Source organism: Peromyscus californicus, unplaced genomic scaffold (genome assembly GCF_007827085.1).
Source record: "Peromyscus californicus insignis strain IS unplaced genomic scaffold, ASM782708v3 Scaffold_11__1_contigs__length_118956290, whole genome shotgun sequence".
Classification (NCBI taxonomy): Eukaryota; Metazoa; Chordata; class Mammalia; order Rodentia; family Cricetidae; genus Peromyscus; species Peromyscus californicus.
The window spans coordinates 60,624,050-60,632,781 of NW_026294402.1; the positions used below are offsets into that span (position 1 = coordinate 60,624,050).

Genomic DNA, 8,732 nt, shown 5'->3' on the forward strand with positions numbered 1-8,732 from the left:
AGATATCGTGAGTAATTCATATTCAGTCACAAGAAATTACCTCAAAGTAGGTTTTCACTAACTATCTCGACAGAAAAACGCCCAACTAGCCTCCACATTCAGGTCCATTAAGCACTAAGATTTCATATGCAAAATATCAGGTAGCATCCTGAAGTCACTTCTTGCTGATACCAGGCAAAGCCCTTCCAGAAAGGATTTCCCTTCCTCAAAGTAAATACTGTCCTTTTTCTGCACCCTGTGTCTCTTACTCCCATGTCTTAAAAAAGATGTAAGTGAACCTGGTGTGGTGGCACATGCCTTTAATCCCAACACTTGGAAGGCAGGCAGATAGATCTGAGTTCACAGTCAGCTTGGTCTATATATTGAGTTCCAGGACAGCCAGAGCTACATGGCAGAAACCCTGTCTCAAAAAGAAAAGAAAAGAAAAAAAGATGTAAGTGGCAAAATGGTGAGCCTGCATAATGAAAGTATACTACCCTTCCAAAAAATGGCTTAATGGAGTTGGAGAGATGGCTCAGCCGTTAAGAGCATTTACTGCTCTTCCAAAAGACCCAGGTTCAATTCCCATAAAGCAGCTCACAACTGTCTGTAAGTCCAGTTCCAGGGGTTCTGACACCCTCACACAAACATACATGCAGACAAAACACCAATGCACATAACATAAAAATAAATAAATCATTTAAAATAAATACATGAACATTTTTTAACACAGCTTAATAAAAAGTATAACCTGGCCGGGCGGTGGTGGCTTACACTTTTAATCCCAGCACTAGGCGGGGCAGAGCCAGGTAGATCTCCTTAAATTAGAGGCCAGCCTGGTCTACAGAGGGAGATCCAGGACAGGCACCAAAACTACACAGAGAAACCCTGTCTTAGAAAAAACAAAAAACAAAAAAAAACCCCAAACAAACAAAACCAAAAACAAAAAAAAAAAGTATAGCCTTTTAGACATAGCAAACAGGAGTGAAGAGCTAGAACTAAACATATACCCATTAGCACTCCTGAACAATAACTACTTTTGACACAGCCATAAAAAACTACTCACATAAACCATTTCTGACCAGTTTTTCCATCACTGTTTCTGTTGCTAGAAATCTTACAGCCAAAAGGAACCATAACAATCTCGTCCAATGTGTTCACTTTACAGATAAGAAAAATGAAAACAAAAAGTGACTTCCTGGGCCGTTGTGGCGCACAACTTTAATCCCAGCACTCGGGAGGCATAGACAGGCAGATCTCTGTGAGTTCTAGGACAGCCTGGTCTACAGAGTGAGTTCTAAGACAGCCAGGACTACACAGAGAAACCCTGTCTTGAAAAACAAAACAAAACAAGAAAAAAAAAAAAATGACTTCCACAAGGTCACACAACCAAGAGGCAAAGCAATAATTAGAACTCAGATATTATGACTCCCAATTGTGGGTTTTTTCCCCCTCTATGCTTTGAAAACTGACACTAGTAAAATAAATATAGCACACGTGCGTGTGTGCGTGTGCGTGTGTGTGTATGTGTATAAAATCAGCTCAGACAATATCTTAACTGTAACTAAGCTAAACAAAAACAAAACATGGGCCTGGTAGGATGGCTCGGCAGGTAAAGGTACTTGCCAAAAGGCTAACAAAACCTGAGTTCAGTCACCTTGAGCCACACTGGGGAAGGACAGAACTGACTCTTCCAAGTTCACTTGTGCACTGTGGTACACACCACACACCCCTCTCAATAAACTGCTAAAATTAAATAATAAATAAATAAATGTAATTTTTAAGTCAATAAAAAGGACTTTAAAAAATATAAACAGGGGCTGGAGAGAAGGTTTGTTGTTTAAAGCACTTGCTGCTCTTGCTGAGGAGCAGGGTTCAGTTCCATGACCCACATGGTGGTTCACAATAACCCATAACTAGTTCCAATGCCCTCTTCTGACCTTTTGAGGGTAATGGATACACACATGGTACACATTACATATATACAAATACTCATACACATAAAATAAACCTAACAAAAGTAAATAAGAATAAAATTTGTCCTGGGCTAGAGTTGTAGCTAAGTAGTACAACACCTGCACTATACATACTATCCTGGGTTGGATTCCCAGCACAGCCAAATAAACTAACAAAATTCATCTCTATAAGGAAGAGAAAACTGGGCTTGGTGGATCAAGTCTGTAATTTCAACACCTAAGAGACTGAGGCAGGGAGTACACAGTGATCTTGAGGCTAGCCTGAGATACACTGTGAGGCTCCATCTTAAAGGGAAAAAAAAAGAAAAAAAAGAAAAGAAAAAGACAGGGGCTAGAGAGATGGCTCACTGACTAAGAACATGGGTTGCTCTTCCAGAACAAAGGTTCCATTCCCAGCACCCACATGGAGGCTAACAACTGTCTGTAACTGAAGTACCATGGAAACTGACACCCTCTTCTGGATTCTCTGGGCACTAGGCATGGATGTGGTACACATACATACATGCAGGCAAAACACCCAAACACAAATAATAAAAATGGACAAAACAAAATTGTTAGAACAGAAGTAGCCCCTAAATCTAACAAAAAGAGGCATTTGTTTATACTGAATAGGGATTAAAGGATACAAACCTGGCACATATTTTCAGTTACTTTATTAATTACTCCATGTCAGAATGTATGTTCTATGTGCCCATCAAATGTGCCCCCTCCTTAAGAGGTGGCCATGCTGAGAATGATACTACTAGAAAGCTGCTGTGGATATAGCTCAGCAATAGGTCAATTATCTAGCATATGAGAGGACCTTAGTTCAAGCCTCAGTATTGCAAATATATAAGTAATAAGTAAATATTTGACATTGATGTACTAAAAGGCTGAAAAGTGAGTGACCTTTCCGACATGGATAACTACAAAAGGAAATCATAAATAAGGCCAACAGTCAAGAACAACTGAAGCTGAAAGACTATTTTGAAATCAAACAAGAATAAAATCCAAGAAAAGTTGGCCAGACACTAATATCACAGAGCATAATAAGGCAGCTTCAGAACTTGCCTAGCATCAGGCAGCTCTCACCTGCGAGAAAAAAGTAGAAAAAAATATCACACAGCAACTGGAGAAAAACCCAGGGTTTGCCCTGAGTCCTAGACTAGATACGACCTAATGAGTATTTGCCATTTATTTCTGGGACTCTGATCCAAGAGCAAACAGCAAGAGAATCATGAAAACTCAGCCCTTCTGGATCTAGATGTGTCTCACTCATTGATCTGGCTGCTCACAAGACTGCAATTCAACTACTGCTGCTAGAGCAAGGGAGCTGGGGAGGAAGACAAGAGGTGAGAGGGGGAGGTGGAGGGCTGGGTTGCGGCTATACTAGGACAGGAATTAGTGTCTCCACACTGCTGGAGAAGTCCTCAGAAAAGGACAGGGTGAGTGATGAGCGAGGAAGAATAGCACAAGGAATCAAGTACCAAGAATGACAGGAGAGGACATGGTGCTTGATGAACAATTCACACAAACCCCATGGCAGTGCTCGCTTCTCCAAGTCCACAACTTGAATTCAATCCCCAATCCCACAGGATGGAAGGAGAGAAGGTTATCCTCTGGCGCTCGCGCTCGCTCGCTCTCTCTCTCTCTCTCTCTCTCTCTCTCTCTCTCTCTCTCTCTCTCTCTCTCGGAGAAAGACATCTGGACTTTAAAACACTTAATAGTTTATTTCCTTTCAATTAACTATTGACCAATACTGTGAATTCTACCGGGTAAACCCACTCCTGGGTATGTGTGCATGACAGGAGAAGGCCCATGTCGCCTGTGACCTAACACAGAAAATTATTACAAAATACACGTCAAGTTACTTGTTCATTTTAGTCTGGCACCAAGGGTGGTGGTGTATGCCTGTAAACCCAGTCTCTGGGAGGCTGAAGAAACTCTTGAGGAAACATGAGGATCATGAGTTCATGGCCACCCCATGTTACATAGCAAGACACCGTCTCAAAATGAGATGAGAGAGCAAACAGCTTCAATGAACATGGAAAAGGAAAATCATATTAATGGAAAATGGTAATAACAATCTAAAGGAAATTTTCAGAAATCCTCAAAATATAAGTATTATTCCAAGTCATAGGAAATGCAATAGTTGCTTTTATTTTATTTTTAAAGTAAATATTTAACAGAAATAGTTCCTTAACATCGTTTGGTCCTCTGGTGATAATCTGGTTTTAACAAGTGATGTTAGGAAGATCAGGAAAAAAGTTATTATAAAGGTACTGGGGGTTGGGGGATCCCTAAAAATTAAAGAAGGCAAACTGAAGAAATGCAAACTTCATGGAGGAAGTGGCATTCGTAAAATAAAAGCATGCAAATGTCTTTGGTAAGGAGCTTCAGAGCACAGCAAAGTCGACTGCATCCTTTGCATAACACCAGCTGGGGATCCTCCCAGTGGGCTGAAGCTTTTCATCACCAAGAAAGCAAAGAATTTTCTGTTTCCCATTTCCTTCTAATAAACAAGTCCTAGAAGCACTGAATTACCACTATTTCCTTCCCTTTCATGGGGCATAAAGCCAGAACTTCCAGAAGTACAATGGGGCCGTGTAGGCCAGAAAGAATTTCTTTTCTCTATTCCATTACCATCTCACTCACAAATCAACAATAGGCATTAAGAAACGGGAAACAAAGTGCAATTTCACACATGTGAGCGGAGCCTAAACCACACAGGACTGAGTATTTTCTTGTCACTGTGGCATGTGATTCTTCAGCCACCTGCTCAATAATCCCTCTTCAGCTGCACAGCTGCTGCCAATGCCACATGCCTTGCTAGGCAGGTGCTTTGGTGAATTACCTGTTCTCTAGTGAAAAGAGTCCTTCACTGACACTTAGTGGACCCAGAACCTGCCAATCAGCATCACCTGTCTTCATTTTGCCTGTCACAACCAACTTTTATCAGAGAGGTAATATGAAGATATTATTTAACACACTGTGGTTTTTGTATTCCATTTATTTTTTCATTGTTGTTCTTTTATTTTTAAAAAGGAAAATGTTTTTTAAAAAATAAAGTAGTCCACTATAAAGCATGTCTATATAAAAATAATAATAAAATAAAGAAGTCTAGAGAATTAAGCTATTGAAAAGAAAACTTGCTACATAACCAAAGGCTACCTTATTTCAGTGTGGCTTCATGTGCCTGGCATTAGTCCCATCCATGCTGGTTTTCCACAATGAAAATAAGAATTGCTTAGCTGCCTTTGGAGCAGTCGACGTACTAAGATATCTGGCAAAGAAGTGGAGAAGGGGAGCTGAGGGGCCAACTACTGGAGAACAGATATTCCTGTGAGAAGGCGCCCGCCATGCCCGAGCTCAGGCACAAGTCTAAGAGTCAAGTCATTAAGGAGTGGCACTTCCACCTAACAGAGCAATCAGTAACCCCCTCAACAAAGTATCCTGTTCCAGGCATTTAGTTGCTATATGCTAACTGCAACATATTACTACTGGGAGCCAAAATTATACTTCCATAACCACACACAAGCACTAATGTGTCCAGCTATCTAGACCTCTCACAAGGATATATTTCCTACCAAGAGGCTGCAGGGGAAGAATTCAAAGTGACCTCTGAAAGATAGTCATTCAAAATGCTGTCTAAAGAGATGGTCACACTCAAAAGATTCATGTAAGATTCCTGGTTGCAGGAGTCCAATTCTGAAACTACTAAATCTAATCAAGGCAAATTTAACGTGAGGCTCTCTCTGCCTTCACTTGTACCCAACACCACCCAGGAAAGCAATGCCAACAGCCCAAGAAGAAAACCCCTCGAATTCAGTTTAACTGGACATACTAAGAAGCCAAGGACATACAGTTGAAAATAGCCCAAGACAACAGGTAAGGCTTAAAGACAGTTCTATCATCAAAAATATTAAGTGGACCTGGGAGGTGGTGGTGCACGCTTTTGATCCCAGCTCTCCAGAAGCAGAGACAGGTGGATCTCTGAGGCCAGCCAGGGCTACACAGAAAAACCTTGTCTCAAAAAAACCAAAAACAAAACAAAAATTAAGAGGAACCAGGAGGTGGTAGTGTACACCTTTAATTCCAGCACTCTGGAGGCAGAGGTAGGCAAATCTCTTGGGTTCGAGGCTAACCTGGTCTACAGAGAGTTCCAGGACAATCAGGGCTACACAGAAAAACCCTGTCTTTAACACCCCCTCCCCAGCTCCCGACAGAAAAATGGTAATAAATAAATAAAGTGTCAAAACAACCTGTTCTTTCCTATCAAAGTCCCAACATCTAAGTGGCAGGCCATCATTATTAAAGAGATGAGGGAGGGAGGGAGATAGGGAGGGAAGGACCAAAGTTAGCACTTACTGTCTTTGAAAGACCTTTACCAAAACCAAGGGCTAAAGTCCCTATTCAAGATAAACTATGGAAAACGGTTGGGTAGCTACTGCGTACAATGCATACTGAATATAATCCCCTTTACAATTAATCTTATTTCTAATCTTTTAAAAGTTTTCTTTAAGGTCTTGCATGAAAACTTATTTTCTAATATTGATATGTATCAAATATTGATATGTATGTATATATATGCACTATAATTGCCATATATATATGTCTATATGTGGGATATATATACACACACATACACAACTGTACCAGAACACTGCTTGGCGAGTTTCATGACACAGTTAAGAATATGATTCTTCTGGGGAAGTTTCTTCCCAGTGTTCTCTAATGCCCCTAGATCCAAGTGATATTTTTAACAGTTCCTCTCTGTGGTAAATTTCTCTCCACAACACAATACCTGATTCATTTTCTTTCATTAAGAATTGAATTATAAAGGGAAAGTTTTGTTTTCAAAGTTTGTCTTAGGCAAACTGGGTGGTCTTTTTGTTATGTAATTATCGACCAGGAAGTCACCATTTAAAAAGGTCTTTGGATGCAGGGCATAGGTGCATGACTGTAATAAGGAGGCTGAGGCAGAAGGATTTTGAGTTAGAGGCCAGCCTGGCCAACTAATGAGCCCCTATAGGGGTTGGGGGGCACTGTCCTTGACTTCCAATCTTACTCTTACAGTGATCTTTAGTGGTTTTCCTAAGGGAACAAACAAAAATCACTGCATGAGTGCCCCACTTCTATACAGAAACATTTAAATATGATGTTTTATGTGAGTATAGAACCCTCTCCTTGCAGTCTTCTTCCTCAAAGGTCTGCCACAAAGCATGAGGGTGGCCTATCCCAGATGCTATTCCTCCACAACTCAGTTACAGGCTAACCAAAGAGGCAGGCAGGCACAACATGGCTGGCATCCTCTATTCTTTTGAAAAATGTGTGCCAGTGAGCTCTGCATTGTTCCTCACTCAAAAAAGAAGAGCCTTTCTGTCTGGCCTCCTCCAATGGCAAGCCCCAGTCTGGAAAAGGAAGAAAATGGCACTGAGGAGCCTGGGAGATGGAGCATATCCAAAGCTCTCAGACAAGACTTGAACCTATGACCTTCACTGTGTACACAATAGGCGGGTGAGAGGGACCGGTTTATCTCGGCTGCAACAGTTCTCAGCCCTGGGGTAGCACTCCCGATAAAATGACACGACTATTGTGTGGCAGCAGAACAGTCATCTCCTCACAACAGCCTAAACCAGCACTCCCTCCCCCAAGACAAAGCAGCAGGGGTGAAATTAACTCAAGGCTGCAGAGCAAAGCCTAATACAGGAAAGAGAGGCCTGTGGGGGCTTAGGGACTCTCCTCAACCCCTGGGGCTCTGGACACATGGCTGCAAACAGGCTTTCTCCCCCATCTTTCCCACTCTCATTTAGGTGGGAAGCGGTTTCTGAGAGAATTTAATCATCTGTGATTTGTTCAGAAATATTCCCCCTGAAGGGCTCTGCTCTCTCCACCCTGTGTGAGCCTAATTCCTAGAAGCTGAAATGACTGTTTGCCGCTGCCTGTTTCACAAACACACATTAATTGGTCAGATGTGTCTCCTCCTCCTCAACCCCAGAGGGAGGAAGGAGAATCTGAGCAAAGCAGAGAGATGATCCAGCCGTAATTACACATAAAGGGAAAAGAGGGCAGCGTGGGTTTTCCAAACAGGACAGGGTCTCAAACCCTCCCGGGGGGTACAGGGATAGCAGTTTAAAGTCCAGGCCCAGAGATCCCTCCATCTTGAAGAAAAGAACAGGAGTAAATGTGACCTAAGACTGGGAAGGGGCACACACCCACAACCTACGGACTGCACGCTCCCAGCCACCTTGCTCTCTTTCCCGGGCCGCGCACACGTCCTGCTTTCATCCCTCCGCTCCCCACGCTCCCCTGAGTCCCCGACGAGCCCGGTCGCCCCGGGGCCCCCTCCGCAGAGCCTCAGAAAACTCTCTGGCCTGCCCCTAGCACCTGGCCAGACCGGAGGCTACCCCGGGCACCGTCACCGTCAGCCCGAACCGCCCCGGCCACGCTTTGAACTTCACCTCGGGCCCCCTCCCCCACCCACGCAACGACCCCGCTTCCCCCCGCACACACCTCCTCGCTCCGCCCCGGCCCCCCCCAACCCCCCACTTCCTCCGCCCGGCGCCGCTGCCCCGGCGCCCTCCGCGCCCCTCGGCGCCGGGCCTTCCTCAGCGTCGCCTCCCTCCCTCCCTCCCTCCCAGCCCCGGCTCCACACAAAGCTTAGCACTCACCGCGCGGCCGGTCCCGGGAGCCGCCACCTCCGCCCGCCCGGGGCCCCGGGCCGCAGAGCCGCCACTGCTACGCGTCCCGGGCCGCCATCCGGGCCGCGGCCCCTCCCCCTCCCCGGCTCTCCGCCCC

At 44.1% G+C, this 8,732-nt stretch overlaps 1 protein-coding gene across 2 annotated transcripts in view; it reads right to left on the minus strand.

Annotated features, from left to right (window-relative positions):
• Znf609 (zinc finger protein 609) overlaps positions 1-8,732 on the minus strand; it is a 154,147-nt gene extending 145,415 nt beyond the window's left edge. For both annotated transcript variants that reach the window (XM_052712640.1, XM_052712630.1), the window contains exon 1: positions 8,606-8,732. The gene's annotated coding sequence lies outside the window, so the exon portion shown is untranslated. The remainder of the gene's footprint in view (positions 1-8,605) is intronic.